This window comes from Cetorhinus maximus, chromosome 8 (assembly GCF_964194155.1).
Source record: "Cetorhinus maximus chromosome 8, sCetMax3.hap1.1, whole genome shotgun sequence".
Classification (NCBI taxonomy): Eukaryota; Metazoa; Chordata; class Chondrichthyes; order Lamniformes; family Cetorhinidae; genus Cetorhinus; species Cetorhinus maximus.
Window position 1 is genome coordinate 124612674 of NC_135886.1, and position 18072 is coordinate 124630745.

The window sequence follows — 18072 nt, forward strand, 5'->3', positions numbered from 1 at the left end:
TATGTAGGTCAATATTGCGATAATAGTGGAAGGTAGAGAAACACACAATGGCACTTAGAAACAAATAGCTGCTCAGGTTCGTGTGGTTCTTGACTTTTTTTTAAAAAAAAGTGGATATCGTTGGAGATTAGACTGTTCCATAAAACAAAGCTGCAGTGTGCCAATTTATTGGAAGTTTACCGATGTCTTAACTGCAATGCAGTACAATGGATCAGGAATCTATTTGATATTTGCAAACTGAAAACTTATAAATTGTTCAGTTTTATTGATTTATATTTTTCCAAACGAGTTTGCACTGACTGGGGCTAAGATTGGTAGAGCTGTTTTGGCAAATGCCCATTCCCAGAGGAATTCAAATTTTCTGACTTGCCATCTTTAATTTCTTTTGAATTTTGGTTTTATTTTTTTCTCATCTTTTGTACATGCCTCTGGTCGCAGGGGCAGAGTAGGGATTTTTGTCAATATTTTGTTGCCATTTCTTCTTTCAATTCAGAGGCCTGTTAACATTCATTAAGTTAGGTAATCAACACATCAGTCAGGCCTGCAGGGTGACACATGTACTGTGCTAAGAATTATTTATTTAGAATAGTTGTAGAACTTGTTTTATAGGTTTTAAGCCTATCTGGTTGTAAATGTTCATTGATCACCTTGTACTTTGCCATTTGATCAAAAATTGTTAGTTTTGAATAGCGGTGCTTATTGTTGCTAAATGTTTATCTTTACAAATTTACCAAACTGGCTTCTGTACACTGTCCAGCAGAAGCCTGCAGTTATGGTGCAGAATTGTATTTGTCATAGCTTCAGTTGTTAGGATGCCATATGGGCTTTCTCCAAAGGAAATTGGTTATCAAGATCCTGGTTTGTGGACTCAACCCTGATTTCAGGGACCTTTTCTGATTCTCCAATAGGCCAAAATAATCACGTACAGGGAACAAGTTTTTTTATCTTGTTACTTTTTCTTTCTTGGAATTTTCAGAGTCCTTTCCACTTCTGTTTAAATATAATTGCCTATGATATTGGGCAACAGATTCATACAGGACTTTTTTTGCTGTTTGCTTTTAATATGTGAGGCAGGAAAAATTGGGAAATGCAACAGAAAAAAATTGAATAAATTGGGGAAGATTTCAGCCCTTAAGCAACTGAGCATTTCATAAGGGTGAACCAAAAGAGAATTCAGCGGCTAGAAGAATCCAGCATTTTTACCGCAAGATTGTTGGACAATTTGCCTTTGAGAGGACTGCAGCAGTTGTGATTTTGTCCTTCCACGAGCTATTGATAATGTGCTGCAAAAGCAGAGATGTAAGTTGTTGAGCTTCCTTTTGTGATAGCTCTAAGTCGTCCATGTTTCACAGCCATGCAACAAGGTGCTGAGAACACAGGTCTTATAAAGCAGCATCTTGGTCCTAAGAGACAGCTTGATATTATTCCATGTACATTTCACGAGTCAGCCAAAAGTGGTAGCTGCTGTCTGTATGCATGCATCGAGTTCTACATCAACAGACAGATTATCTGTCACCATGGACCCAAGGTAGCAGAATTTGCTAACCATTTCCAACAGGGCAAATCTATCAATTATATTGGCATGCATCAAGCACAAGTGACTTCACTTGTGCTTGGGCATTTTCACAGGATGGAAGACCAACATATACCCATGGATTTTCTGTATGGTGAGGTAGCTGGAGATGAAGACAAGTAGGATGCCCAAAGCTCTGCTTCAAGGATGCTTGCAAGTGTAACATGAAGGCACTAGACATTGATTTTGCAGCTTGGAGTCAATATTCGATGACAAAGGGAGATGGCGACATTACCTGTGGGCCAGTGTGCATCACCGTAACGATCAATGGCTTAGCAACAGGCACCAAACACTGAAAATAACCCACAATGACATTTGATATTCACTTCATGTGTAGAAATGGTGGCCGAACCTGCCTCTCATGGATGGGTCTCCAGCCATTAGCAAATGTGCACCTTATGAAGCTACCCCAACAGGTTTGATTTGCTGCATCTTTATCTTGGGTAGATGGAAGGAATCTGATCGCTACAATATAATGAGATACTAATCACTTTGCAACACTATATGAAAAGATTCCAAGCATAAGTGGAAAAGGATATTGCAGGTTGATAAAGGTGGATGAAATTAGTCCAAGTAAGGTTGATGAGACACAAAATCTATGGCTACCACCACTTGCATGCTTTTAATGTTGGCATTGTCCATGTGAATCCGATTCCCAAAACAGAGAATAGACATTCCACTTATTCTGAAATAGTCTGCGTTCTGACACGGTGGATGGTAAATGCTAAGCTGCTCAAATCCCAGAGGGAAACTTGAAACAACTGCCACAACTGTTTTGCAATTTGTATTTTTATTTCGAGATGCGTGCCTTGAATTCAGTAGTAATAATTCCACTGAGTCTGAGGTTTTTTATAAAACTAAATATTTATTAATAAAAGAAATTTTAGCACATACATAGGTCTACAAATTACTACTAAGATAACTCCTAGCTCTCATAATTAATCTAACTCCCAGTTACACCTCTGTTAAGGCAACAGGAAAAACAAAATAGATTTTAACAGACTCGGGCAAAGTACACAATACCCTGGACAGGGATATTCACAGTGAATTCTCTTAGCTTCAGTTCCTATAGGCAGCAGCTTGGTACATAGAGGCTGGAGTCTTCTCATACTTATTAGATCTTAGAATGCCTTCTGCTTACACATAGCCTTCTCTCTTTTATACATATTTTCCCCTTTGAATGCAAATTTCATTGTTTCAATATGTCTTTGAACTTTACCTTTCTAATAACCTTTCATAGCACCAATTTTATCAGGAAGCTATGGGAAAAAATAAACACAGTTTGGCTTCTTCTGGCTAAGTAACATTTTACCCTCTTTATTGAAATTCAAACTACTCTGGTTTATCTAAAAATGCAAGTGATCCTTTACACCTCATATTCTAAAACTTAAGCCACGTTTAATTATTTAGCATTTCAAACCTAACTTCTCTTTTGACACATCAAAGCCTTCAGACCAGCTGTCTTTCATTCAACTGAATCACTCACGCACACACGCACTATCCAGACCCCACTATTCCTACTTCAGATTAAATCCCAATAACATTATGAAAATTTATATTTTCATGACACTCCCCTCCTTATTAAAAAATGAACTGTCATTTTTAAAAAAGGCTTCATTTTCTTAATCCATCTTACATTAGCTCCTATACTTATTACACTATTACATTACCAGATGCATGTAATAATATATATAGAAATCCTTCATATCAACAGAAGTCATTCCAGTTCCGCGTCCAGGTTTTAAATGTCCAATTTTCCCTTTAAGCTTCAAACTCTAGTCTTTGTGTTTCATCCGGTTTCGGTACCAGCACAATAGGCAAACTCCAGTTACTGCAACTAGATTCGATGATACCATTTTGAAGCATGAATTCAATTTATTTCTGTACTTGTGATAACTTTTCTGGATTTAACCCATAAGGATGTTGTCTTATCAAAGATGAAACTCCAACACGCACATGTATCGCTAAATTTGTCCTCCCCAGCTTATTCCCACACATAGCTTTGTGTGACCGCCATCGTTTTTCCAAAGCACTTCTGACACTTGTTTGGAAGGTAACTCAATATTACATTTAAATTTTCAAGTACCCCTCATTATCCAATTTGATTAGAGGAAAATCAATTTCAGAATCCTGCATTTCTACCTCTATCTCTTTGTCTACCAGCACTAAAATCTCTTCTTGGTCCTCCTCCCTGTCAAAGTACTTTTTAAGCATATTTACATGACATACCCTATGCTTCTTTCTTCTATCTGGGGTATTTATTAAACAATTTACTTCACTCAGTTTCTTTTCAATCCTGTAAGGCCCACTAAACCGTGCCTTTAATGAGTCACCCGGTATTGGTAACAAAACAAGCACTTTTTCCTCAGCAACAAAACTACGAGCTGTAGCTTTCCTGCCTGCCTTCACTTTCATCACTTGCTGTGATATTTTTAAATGTTCCCTAGCTAACTCACATGCTCTGTCCAATCTTTCTCTATAATTTTGATGCATAACCCAAGAGAATGATTTCTGAATTTTGACCCACCAATTTCTCATGAATCAGGTTCATTGGTCATCTTACCTCATGACCATAAACTAATTCAAAAGGACTAAAACCCATCAATGCATTAGGAGCGTCCCTAATAGGAAATAACAAGAATGGAATCCCCCCCAACCCAATCCCGTGGATAATCCTGACTATGCGCCCATATCATAGTTTTTAAAGTTTGATGCCATCTTTCCAAAGCTCCATGTGACTCAGGATGGCAAGCTGTTGACTTAAGCTGTTTTATCCCCAAACTTCATTACTTCCTTAAACAGCTGTGACATGAAATTTGAACCCTGATCTGATTGTATTTGTTTTGGTAAACCATATCTTGTAAAAAATCTAGTCAACTCTTCCACAATTTTCTTTTTTGTAAAATTTCTCAATTTCTAATAATTTCCTATTAGGGATGCTCCTAATGCATTGATAGGTTTTAGTCCTTTTGAATTAGTTTATGGTCATGAGGTAAGAGGACCAATGAACTTGATTCATGAGAAATTAGTGGGTCAAAGAAAACCTGGTAGACGCATCCATTATTGTCAATAAGTACTGATTTTTAGACTTAGGGAGGGGTCCAACACAATCACTCATGACCCTAGTAAAAGGCCCTTCAAATACTGGAATTGGAATTAAAGGTGCCAGCTTAATCACTGCTTGTGGTTTCCCTATCACCTGACATGTGTGACATGTTCTACAGAATTTGATGACATCTCTGTTGCATTCCAGGCCAATAAAAATGTTTTTGTATTTTTGCCTGTGTCTTTCCAATTCCTAAATGTCTCCGTATTGGAATTTCATGAGCTATCCTCAGAATCTCATTTCTATTTCCAAAGGGTATAACAATCTGATGCACTTCCCACCAGCTTTTATTTGCTGAAACACAATAAAGCCGCCATTTTCTCATTAAAACATTACCCTTGAGGTAATAACATTCTGCAATACATTCTGTTTCTGAGTAAGTTGTCTGATATAACTGTTTTATTTGCAAATCCTTTTTCTGTGACTTCACTAACTGCCTTGAGTTAAACACCTCAGCTGCATTGTCCTCTGTTCTTTCCTCCTGGACAATGTTATCAAACACAATGCCAGCTAACTGGACTTCCACACTTTTTCTCTGCTTTTTAACTTCCCGTTCTTCTTGTTCCAACCTGTGAGCCTGTGATCTTGTTCTCATTCTGGAAACAATCCAGGATGCTCTCTCTACAACACTTCTGTTGAAAACACTTCTACAGGCTGCTCAACTATCATAGGCATCACCCACATCTGGGACCCAGCTATATCATTATCTAAAATAAATTGAACCCATGCCATGAAAAGATATGAATGTGTATAATGTTATTGGAAATTAATTTTAAGTTGAACTTGTAGTAGGATATGTGTCTATGTGTGATTTCATTGGATTAAGGCCAGCGAGTCTGTGTGCTTTGATGTACAGTAGTTTGAGATGTTAATTAGATAAATGGAAGGCTAGAAGGTAAAGAGTACACTTGCATTTGTTGAATAAACCATTCATAAAAAAGCAGTAAAATCTTGCACCTAGCTAGGAGACACCAAGCAATGTGTTTATATTACTAATAAAATTTCTCCTTCCTGCCTTTCTAACCTCGTCATTTCTAATTCCCTTTGAAATGTCCCTTCTCTTTCTTATTCTTTTTCTGCTGCCTCTCATTCCAATTTTTTCATTTGCAACTGAAGTTGACCCCATTCCAACAACCCACCCCTTGGAGAATTTGGTCTCTTGGGTATTCCTTCCAATTTCAAATGCTGTGCTATACCTTCAATTTTGTCTGATTTCCTTACCCCTGCAGATAATTCTAATCGTAACTTATCTGCCAATTCCATTAACTTAGCTTTATTTGCCTTTTGTAAACCAACCAAAGTTATAACTTCAACCCCTAGACAAGTATTACCAACTGCCAAAGCCATATTGCAGTCTCACCACTTAAAAACAAAACACCTCCCACCGACTCCTGAATTCAAAGTGCTTCTTACCTCGTTACCTTAAGATTCACCAACTCAAAACCAGCAAAGAATTTCAAATATTATCCTGCAAAGAGCCCCCAATTTTGTTATGGCACAGCGGATGACAAATTGTATTTTTATTTCGAGATGTGCCTTGAATTCAGTAGTAATAATTCCACCGAGTGTTAGAGGTTTTTTACAAAACTAAATTAAATATTTATTAATAAAAGAAATAATTTTAAGCACGTACATAGGTCCACAAATTACTATTATGATAACTCCTAGCTCCCCTAATTAATCTAATCCCCAGTTGCACCTCTGTTAAGGCAACAGGAAAAACAAAATAGATTTTAACAGACTCGGGCAAGGTACACGATACCCTGGACAGGGATATTCACAGTGAATTCTCTTAGCTTCAGTTCCTATAGGCAGCAGATTGGTACATAGAGGCTGGAGGCTTGTCGCACTTGTTAGATCTTAGAATGCCTTCTGCTTACACATAGCCTCTCTCTTTTATACATATTTTCCCCTTTGAATGCAAATTTCATTGTTTCAATATGTCTTTTGAGCTTTACCTTTCTAATAATAAAAATCTTTCATAGTACCAATTTTATCAGTTAACTTTGGGAAAAAAATAAACACACTGTTTGGCTTCTTCTGGCTAAGTATAACATTTCACCCTCTCTTTTGAAATTCAAACTACTCTGGTTTATCTAAAAATGCAAGTGATCCTTTACACCTCACATTCTAAAACTTCAGCCATGTTTACTTATTTAGCATTTCAAACCTAGCTTCCCTTCTGATGCATCAAAGCCATCAGACCAGCTGCCTTTAATTCAGTTAAGTCCCACACGCACGTGCGCACACTATCCAGACTCACTATTGCTACTTTACAATAAATCCCAATAACACTATGAAAATTATATTTTCATGACATTTGTTAATACTTGCTACCTCAACCAACTTATTAGTTGGACACTATTTTTTCGAGGTCCTAGTCTTAGCCCATGGTCAAGTCAACACCTTATGCTAATGAAGCTGAGCAGTTTTTTTCCCTCAGGAAGAGCCCTCAAAACTATTTTGACCCCTGGTTAGGAGAGAGTCGAAAACATAGATGTAGAATTTTTTTTAGGAGGACAAAGAAGGAAAAGAAATAATTTTGGGGAAGTGTTTAAACAAGTAGAGGGGCAGTGGCTGCAGGATAAGCCTGTGTTGGAGTGGAAGGAACAAAGTTGAGTACTAACCCAGAGTTGGGGCAGTAGAAATGTGGGCTGGGCAAAAAGCTGAAACAAATTTATGTGGAGAGATTTGAAAACAAGAACAATATATCTTAAAATCAATGCGTCTGGAAATGGAGAACTAATGGAGCCAGAAAGGTTAGGTTTATGTGACATGAGAGAGAGGGTACAGGCTGTGGAGTTCTGTGAATTAAAGGGTGAAGAAGGGTACTGGACAAGTAAAGGGTTCATGGTGTTGATCCTTTAGATGGTTCATTGGTTCCAAAATGTATGGAAAGTTGTGAGAGTCTGAGGCAGTGATTTGGAGGTTTTTAAGATAATTGGTAAGATAGCTCAGGCTCGAGTAAGGTATAGAGTCAGAGTTATTCAGCATGGGAAGAGGCCCTTCGGTCCATCATGTCCATTAAACATTCTCTTCTTCCCACCACCGGTGCACAGTGGCAGCAGTGTGTGCCATATACAAGATAAACCGCAGAATTGAGCAGCAGCGTCCAAATGTGCAACCTCCACTACTTAGAAGGACAAGGGCAGCAGGCACATGGGAAAACCCTGGAAGTTCCCTCCAAGTCACACACCATTCTGACTTGGAACTATATTGCTGTTCCTTCACTGTTGCTGGGTTGATATCCTGGAACTCTTCCCCCCGGCCTCCCAACAGCACTGTGGGTGTACCTACACCACATGGACTGCAATTGTTCAGGAAGACGGCTCACAACTGCCTTCTCAAGGGCAGTTAACGTTGAGGTATGAATGCTGACCTTGCCAGTTCACATTCAGTTCATAGCACCCTCGCCTTTGAATCAGAGGGTTGTGGGTTCATGTCCCACTCCTGGAAAAACCAAGAACTGTGATTGTACTCGAAAGAAGTTGCAATCTGTGACTGTTGGTAACTCGAAAGAGTTTCCACAAATGAATGAAAAAGGTATTGTCATACATATGTAAATCAGAATAATTCATTAGATCTAAAGTGATAAAATTAAAATTAACTAAGAGAACACCAATATTAAAAGGATCCAAATTAGATTAAATAAAACTGGAACATGTAAATAATGGGAGTAAGGGGACGCCAAATTTAAAAACACAAAATAGTAGTGGAAAGACATCATGAAGGAAAAATGAGTCAGCGACTAATTGCCTGCAATTTCTTTGCTGTTTGGTAACTCCAAATCGATTCATGTGTCGTGAATAACCATGTGAGCAGGAAATACATACAATTACTCAAACTCTAGCTGGGGTCTGTGAACTTGAGCAGCTGGAGATACTGCAGGGCATTATGGAGGCTTAGAATTTCCTGGAGTGCACACTTCTAGGGTGTGATCACTCCAACTGCTACAGTGCGCTCAGGAGGAAACCATGACTGGAAGATCTGACAGGATACATAGAGGCAGACAGAGCAGGAACCCTCAGTGTGACACTGTCAAACTGATTTTCAGTGCTGAATACCAACAAGTGATGATGGCTTGGGGAACGCACCCCAAAGCACATCCGCACCACCATTAGGCTGGTAACTGCACAGAAGAGGATAGAAATGCTGTGGCCTTGGGGATTTGATAGGGGTGTAGACACTAATTTCTGCAACCGAAGACCTTAGGCCTGCATGGTTTAACCTCCCTGATGCTAGGGTAAAGGACGTCACTGAGAGGATACTGAACATTTTAAGAAGGAAGGCAACAGCCATAAGTTGTGGTCAATGTTGAAACCAGCAACATTGGAGTTAGGAGCTCGGGTAGAGATTAAAGTTCAGGATCTCCAGAGCTAAGTGATCTCTGGATTACTCGCAATTCTACGTGCCAGTTTTGTGACAGGAGGAACCATTCAAAGCTGCTGGATTACCTCAACAGAGCTAAGGCCAGTGCTTTTGTGGGGAGGTTAACTCTTGTTTGGGGTATGGTTTAAAACTAATTTGGCATGAGGGTGAGCATCAGGATGAAAAACAAGGTGCACAGAGAACTGGGTGAGACAAATAATCGTTAAGAGTGAAGAATAGTTTAGGAACAGGAGAGATCAGACGGGTCAAATGTGAGGCAGTCTAAGATGGGTTTAGAGTGTATGTGCATAAATGCAGGTAGCGTAGTAAATAAAGTTGCTGAGCTCTAGGCAAAGTGCCACCACACTGGACTATGTTATAGTTGGAATAACAGAGATCTGGCTCAAAGAAGGGGAGGGTTAGGAACTTGATATTCCTGGTCACATGATATTGAGGAAAGATAGGGAAGGAAGAAAGGAGGGAGTGGCAATACTGATCAAAGGAGCTGTTATAGTGCTGAAGATTGATGTATTTGAGGGGGTCTAAGCCTGAATCTATTTAGTTAGAATTAGGAGGAGCTATTATGTCATTGAATGTAAGATATAGGCCATCAAACAGTGCCAAGGAGATGGAGAGCAAATTACAGAAGGTTGGAAGAGCTATAGAGAAACGATAATGAAATATTTCAATTATTCTAATATAGACTGGGATAGTAACCGTGTAAAGGACTAAGAATGAGAAGGATTCTTGTGTACAAGAGAATGTTCTTGTTCAGTGTGCTCCCAACCCAACAAGAAAGGGAACAATGCTGGAAATAATTCTGGGGAATGAGGCGGAATAGATTTCAGTGCAGGAGTATTTTGGGACTGTGATCATAATGTCAGATTTAGATTAGTAACCGAAAAGGACAAGGATTTATCGGGTCCAAAAATACCTAACTGAAGGAGGGCTATTATCAGCCCAGTTTGATTGGAATCAAAAAATGGTAGGCAAAACAGTAACTTACATTAAGAGGCTTTCAAAACATGAATGGTTTATGGAAAGTGCAGATACATTCCCAAGGGACAAAAAAGATCATCCAAAACTAGAGTTCGTTGTATGACTAAAGATATAGAAGTTAAACTGAAACATGAAAAAGGAGTTCATAATGCAGTAGACAAACGAGCTGAATATAGATATTTTAAAAAGGGAAAAAGGGGAGCACAGAGTACGAGAATAGATTAGCAGCTAATGGAAAAGGGAACCAAAAAGTCTTTTTATAAATATAAATAGCAACAGAGAGTTGGGGCCAATTGGGGACCAAGAAGGAGGTCTTTTTGTGAAAGCAGAGGGCATGGTGTGCACTAAATGAGTACTCTGCACCTGTTTTATTAGAGAAGAGAGGAGAAATTATCGATACGATTAGCATAAAAATAAAGAGGCACTTAAGATTGGCATGTCTCAAAATAGAAGTCAGTTGGGATGTACCCTAAGTTATGGAGGAAGGTAAGGGTGGAATTGTGAAAGCTCTTTCCTCAATCTTTCAACCTTCCTTGGATGTGGGGGTGGTACTGGAGGACTGCAAATGCTACGCCTCTGCTCAACAAAGGAGAGAGGGACAGACCCAACAATTACAGGTCAATCAGCCTAACACTTGTGTTTGGGAAACTTCTAGAAACACTCATCAAAAACAAAGCTTACTAGTGCTTGAAAAAATGTATGCTGATAAATGAAAATCAACACAGATTTGTTAAGGGCGAATCTGATTGAGCTCTATGATTTAATGAAGAGGGCTGCCTGGATGAGTGCAGCTCCAATAACATTCTGGAAGCTTAACTCCATCCAGGATAAGGCAGTCCACTTGATCAACGCTCCATCCGTGCCACCTCCATTTATCCCCTCCATCACTGACGCACGGTAGCTGCAGTGTGTGCCATCTACACAATAACTCGCCGAGGCTTTGTCAGCAGAACGTTCCAAATCGGTGACCTCTACCAACAGCAACAAGTTATATTTATATAGCATCTTTAATGTAATAAAATGTCCCAGGCACTTCACAGGAGCATTATGAAACAAAATATGACATCAAGCCAGGTAAGAATATGTTAAGTAAGTTGACCAGAAGCTTGGTCAATATAGCAGACACATGAAAATACCACCACCTGCAAGTTCACCTCTTCATCTTGGCTTGGAAGTATATCGCCATTCCTTTGCTGTCACTGAGTCAAAATCATAGAACCTCTTCCCTACCAACACATGTTAGCACATCTACACCACAAGGGCTGAGGCAGTTCAAGAAGGCAGCTCACTACCACCTTCTGAAGGGAAATTAGGATTATGCAATAAATGCTGGTCTTGCCAGTGATGCCCACATAACTAACTTCATTACCCTCACTTTGTTTATCTGTTTATGTTATGTATATAGACTAAAAAGCGCTTGACAAAGTACACAAAATAACTTGTTAGCAAAATTAAAGCATGAGATTAAAGGGACAGTAGAAGTGTGGATATAAAATTGACTAAAGGACTGTAGAAGTGTGGATACAAAATTGACTAAAGGGAGAGAGTAGTGATTGTTTTCAGACCAGAGTGAAATATACACTAGCGTTCACCAGGTTTCCGTATTAGAATCACTACTCTTTGCTGTATATTAATGACCCGGACTTGGGTATACAGGGCGTAATTCCAAAATTTGCAGGCAATATGAAACTCAGAAATGTAGTAAACAGTGAGGAGGAGGATAGTAACAGACTTCAGTAGAAAAGAGTGAGACTGGTAATGTGGGCGGATCTATGGCAGATGAAATTTAACACTGTGAAGTAATTTGTTTTGATAAGACTGAGGAGAAGCAAAATAAGCTAAATGGTAAATGCTGGAAATATTCAGCAGGTCAGGCAGCATCAGTGGAGAGGGAAACAGTGTTAACATTCAGGTCTGTGATCTTTCATCAGAGCACACCTTTCTGAAGAAAGATCACAGACCTGAAGCATAACTCTGTTTCTCCCTCAGCTGATGCTGCCTGACCTGCTGCATATTTCAGCATTTTCTGTTTTTATTTCAGATTTCCAACATCTGCAGTATTTTGCTTTTGTAAACTAAATGGTGCAATTTTTAATGGGTGTGCAGGAATGGAGGCACCTGGCAATATATTACACAAATCTTTGAAAGTGGCATGATATGTTGAGAAGACTGATCAATATAGTGTTAGGAACTAGAGATAGTTTTGAGTAAGATACATTTGTGTTTGAGTGTTAGGAATGAGTTTTAGCTTTAAGTTTAATTTGTGTTTCTATATTGGTGTGTTAGCAAGGGGGAACTTGAGTTTTAATTTCACTTTAAAAGATGCCTATATTCTAATAAGGTTTTATGACTCTTGAAGGGGAGTCAAAAGAAACACAAGGTAGAAAAACTCTGCTGTTGCGTAGCAACAAGAGACCCACACAAGCGAGACAGAGAAACAAAAGCAGTTTGAGTTCAGTTGACCATTCTGCTCCAAGGTGAAGGGACCAGTTTAAGTCTCTCTCTTTTAACATACTAGCAGACCACTGAGGAAAATAAGTCTTAAGAATCTTAGATGAGTTGCTCTAAAGTTAAAGTAACTGAATTCAAGTGAGTTCTGGATCTTAAGGGAGATACCAAGTTGTGAGCAGTCAACTGGGAGAGGGACAGCAGGGCCCAAGTCCTAAAGGAAAAAGAGGCCGCAAGAAACCCCTTAAGTTGTCAAAGGACAATGATAAGAATCTGGGAAAAAGTCCTGTTCAGCGGAAGTGAAAGTAAGGAGCAGAGAGGAAGGCTCCAAGCTTGAAGGGAGAAAGCTGCAGGATGCAAAATAAGCTTGCAAGAAGCCAGAAGATCCAAGGAGACAGCCTAAGGTCTGTAACTCTTTACAATGGGCATGTGAAGCAATGGTGTTCTGTTGGCATGGCTGAGCGCTTGAGAGAGTGCGTGGAAGACAAAGCTTGAATGCACATGACGATCCAGGGGAGAGGAACATCGGAAGGAGAGTTCAAAACCCTGGAGGGTGAACCCTTGTGGAAGACGTCTGAGAGAAAGTGTTGTTTGGGAGAAGATTCCAAAGCAAGTTCTTCGAGAGTGGAGATTGGAAATCCTTGTGTGAAACATGGAGTTCAGTGAGACTGATTGGCTCATGATGTGACAAGCATCTGGGGGAGAGTTGATGAGAGATCCATAGCTTCTGTTCAGGGTGGCATCTGTCACTTGGTTTCAGAGCATGGTATGCCTGACCACAGATTGCCTATTGGTTTACATGGACTGAAAACCTACTGTGATCATGAGAGTATAAGATAGCTTTTGTAACTTGTGTTATCCTTACAAATTTGTATATATCTGCAAGGTATTGGTGTGTGTGAAGTATTGTAATATAGTTCATCTTTTCTTGCTTAATGAATATTCTTTTGTTAAAAGTTCATCAGCTGACTCCTGTGACTGTTCAGTAGCCGCCTTCCATGTTTCTAGCCAAAAAATAAAAGTTAGGATCTGTCAAGCTGGGTTCCACCTGGGTATCTGGCTTGTCCAGTAGTAACATCAGCTGGGGTCATAACAATAGCATATCAGTTCCTTGGCTTTATTGTTAGAGGCATAGAGTGCAAAAATAAGGAAATTATGTTAAACCTTTATAAAACACTAGTTAAGCCTCAGTTGGAGTATTGTGATCAGTTCTGGGCACCACACTTCAGGAAGGATGTTAAGGCCTTGACGGGGGTCTGAGAGATAAGATAATGTACACAAGAACTCACAGTGTGATTATATTAGCATGGGTAGAGGATTGGTTAACTAACGAAAGTGTCGGGGATAAATAGATCATTTTCAGGTTGGCAGACTAACTAGTGGAGCCCCACAGGGATCAGTCCTGAGGCATCAACTATTTATAGTCTATATTAATGACTTTCAAGGGACCGAGTGTATTGTAGCCAAATTAGCCAACAATGCAAAAATAAGTAGGAAATCAAGTTGTTGGGAGGATATAAAGTCTGCCGAGGGATATAGATAGGATGAATGGGCAAAAATTTGGCATATGGAGCATAATGTGGGAAAATGTGAGATTATCCACTTTGGCAGGAAGAATAGAAAAGCAGAATGTTATTTAAATGGAGAGAGATTGCAGAATGCTGCAATACAGAGTGATCTTTGTGTCCTTGTACATGAATCACAAAAGGTGAACATGTAGGTACAGCAAATAATTAGGAAGACAAATGGAATGTTGGCATATATTGCGAGGTGGGTGAAGCATAAAAGTAGGGAAGTCTTGCTACAGCTGTACAGAACATTGATGAGACCGCCTAGAGTACTGTGTAGTTTCAGTATCCTTATTTAAAGAGGGGATACACTTGCACTGGAAGCAGTTCAGAGCAGGTTCACTAGGCTGATTCCTGAGATGACGAGGTTGTCGTATGAGGAAAGGTTGGACAGGCTGGGCCTGTATCCATTGGAGTTCAGAAGAATGACAGGTGGCCTTATTGAAACATGTAAGGTACTGAAAGGACTTGACAGGGTGGATGCTGAAAGCACCCCCTCAAAAGAGGACGAGAGAACTAAGGGGCACAGTTTCAAGGTAAGGGTGCTCCCATTTAAGATGAAGGTAAGGAGACCTTTCTTCTCTCAAAGCGTCATTAATCTTTGGAATTCTCTATCTCCAGAGAGCTGTGGAGGCTGGGTCATTGATATATTTAATGAATATAAGCAGGTTTTTGATCTACAAGGGAGTCATCAGTTAAGGGGGACAGGTGGAAAAGTGGAGTTCAGCAATCAGATCAGCTGTGACCTTATTGAACGGCTGAGCAGGCCTGAGGGGCTGGATGGTCTACTCATTTTTTAATGTTAAGTGATTTACTCCCATGGAATCAGGGATGAGCTTCTGTAAATTAGAGAGACTGGAAAAGCTGGGGTTGTTCTCCTTGGAGTAGAGAAGGTTAAGAGGAGATTTGATAAGAGGTCATGATCATGAAGGGCTTTATTGGAGTAAGTAAGGAGAAACTTTTTCCAGTGGCAGAAGGGCTGATAACGAGAGGATGTGAATTTAGGGTGATTGGCAAAAGAAACAGGTGACATGAAACACATTTCTTCTCCAGTGAGTTGTTGTGATCTTGAATGTACTGCATCAAAGGGTTGATGGAGTTGGAATCACTAATCGCTTTCTAAAGGGAATTGGATAAATACGGGAAAGCAAAAGATTTGCAAGGCTATAGGAAAAGAGCAGGGAAATGGGACAAATTGGTCAGCTCCCCCAAAAAACTGGCACAAGCATGGTGGATGGAACAACCTCCTATATCACTGTGATTTTAGAATTTAAATTTTAAATTGACTTACAAAGTGGTAATTTTAAATTGATGGGTCTTCGTCACTGATTCCATACATAAGGTAATTAGGGAGAGACTATTTATTATCAAAATCCTTCATTATTTAAAATCTTCTATTAAATCTCTACACCAGTGGAAATAATACCAGCATCTCAAAGCACTCTTCAACTGTAGTTTCTCATCTATGATATCTAACGATCATAGAAGATCAGTCCATTTGTTTTAGTGGTGCTAGTGGAGTGAGAATATCAGCCAGGACTTTGATAATTCATTGCTAGTTCTCAAGTGGTGCAATGGGATCTTTAACAATCACAGGAAACAGTAATCAGAACTTGGTTTAAGTCTTATCTGAAAGACTGCACCTCCAACACTGCAGTACTCTACCTCTGTGCTAGACTGTTACCCTAGATTACTTATTCAAGGCTCTACGTGGAACTTGATCCCATGACCTCTTGGCCCCGATGAAACTAGTGTCAGTTTAGCCAAGCTGGTACTTGAAGACACACATCGAGACTGTTATTTCTCCAGCTAGCTGATCAGAATGAATTGAATATATTATGGTCATGTATACTTGTTAAATACATTTATGGCATTGTGATCTTGTGGACTCTTTCTTGATTGTCTTGGGGAGTGTGAAAGGAATTCCTTAGTTTTTCCTGTATTGACTGCAGACCTTTCTATCTCTGGGGATTGCTTGGTAAGATTGCCTGGTTTGTGTTGTCTGAATGGGGCAAGCTTGTTGAGGCCTGATGGTCTCTTCTCACGCTTTCCATCTGCTTATCTACAATATGCAGTTTGTTCTAATGTGTATTCACTATTTCAGGTTGTAAACAAATAAAACATAGAATAGGTCAAAGTGCAGTGGCGTCTCAAATGATTTAAGGTAACTTACACATTGCTGTGATTGCTAAAGATACCGTTATTTCATTAGATTTTCAATTGTATGTTGATAATATGGTATGGAATATGAAATTGCCATCAAACTTGTTCCTTCCACCAAACTAAGGTGTAGATTTACACTGTTGTGGACAAAGCTCACGGGTTGAATAGCCAGAAAGGAAAACTTGTAGTTTAAAGTTCCATTACTTATGACTTGGTAGTTTTCCTGCTTGAGTAATGTTGCAATGGTGTATCACTTGAATTCAAAAGATGCATAAGTTCAAGCAGTAGTGGTGGCAGCCTTCCATCTCATAAGACAATGGTTTGCACAGTGATGGTCAACTCTGCGTTAAGCATCAGCAGGTGTGGCTGAGGTGCCCCAATTTAGCATGGTAGTCCCTGCTGCATTTGCTGCGGAGAAAGACGGTGGCTGAGAAGGTGTTTTTGTTATCTCTGGGTTGTCTTCTTGGCCTGCTGAGCTTATTGTTTCTGCCTCCCTCTCCCAATGCCCTTCCAAACAGTCAGCCTCCAGAGTTCACAGCCATCGGCAACTGTCTCTGTTGTCAGTGTCAATGACCGTCATCTTTTATATCTTGCTGCAGGTTGCCTTGTAGCTGAGGTATGGATGCCCAGGAGGTCATGACTGAGTGGCCAGTTCATCATATACAAAATCAGTGACTTTTTTGATCAAACTGTTCTTGCATCAACTTAATATGTTTTATGTCTTAGAACAAAACAAATCGCTAATAAGCATATTTCGGCATTTTGCAGCAAAGATGGGCAATTTCAACCTTCGTTTATGGGTAGTAACACTCATCCTATCAATTGGTACACGAGTTGTCTCTGTATCAGCAGAGAAATTACTTCCTCATGCCCGTTCATATAATGTGCTCGTTAACGTAATGTGTCAGCAGCATTCACCAATATTTGTGCATTACACCTTCACATGCAGCAGAATGACAGATGTCAGTTGACATGATCTATGGTGATTTTAATTGTGTGGTTATAGTCAGCTAATGTCAGTAGAGGACTTGCGTACTTGCGTGGAATTTGTATTGACAATTCTGGTCACTGCCACTGGCATTTGAATATCTGCCTCATGTTTCAGTGTAGAAAAGAACAAGGATGATCTGTAGTTCAAAAATCTGAGTTATGAGAAAGTTCTGTACGAGCCTGGGTTTTTCAGCCCTCAAAGTGTATGAGAGACAGTCCAGTAGGAAGAGGTAGAAATAATGGTAAACAGAATAAAAATTTAAGTTGTTTAAACAGCGAGTGTAGGATTTGGGTGCAAATCCAGGACTGATAACAGGAAATTCTTCATACCAAGAGCGATTGGAACAATTAGCTTACAAATTGGTTGCATTGAATGGCATGTTCCCATGTTAATTCAATGTGGTGTTGAATGTGGTGATAGACACCTGATAACAGCCAAAGAGAAGCCCGTATCTAGACATGTGTTTGGACCTTTTACACTGCATGGCTTACCAGGACAGATTGCTCCTGCTGTTCCATAAATCACCTCCAGGTTTGGAGGACATAAAAACTAGTGCAAACTGTCATGTGCTACTTAATTTAATGTTAATCCAGTTTCTCTAAGCATTTCTAGAGCCTAAATCAAGGTAGATAAAGGCTGCTTACCTTGGCCTATAATTTGCAAAGTTTTCGCATCCATGAATCCTTATCTAAGTTGGTGTCAGCAGTCAGCTCCAGCAAGGAGAAGGAACTGACTTAAGCTGGCCCGTCCATATATAAAGTATTTGAAATTTCCCAAGATCCTCAAAGTATAAGAACTGTGGAGTGTGCTATTTTGTTTTTTATTGGAGGCAATTATTTCAAGAAACAATAAGAAC

The 18072-nt window shown here is 39.6% G+C and overlaps 1 protein-coding gene across 2 annotated transcripts in view; it reads left to right on the forward strand.

Moving 5' to 3' along the window:
• Positions 1–18072, forward strand: part of rlim (ring finger protein, LIM domain interacting) — a 42527-nt gene that overhangs the window by 1038 nt on the left and 23417 nt on the right. The gene's annotated exons all lie outside the window — the stretch shown is intronic.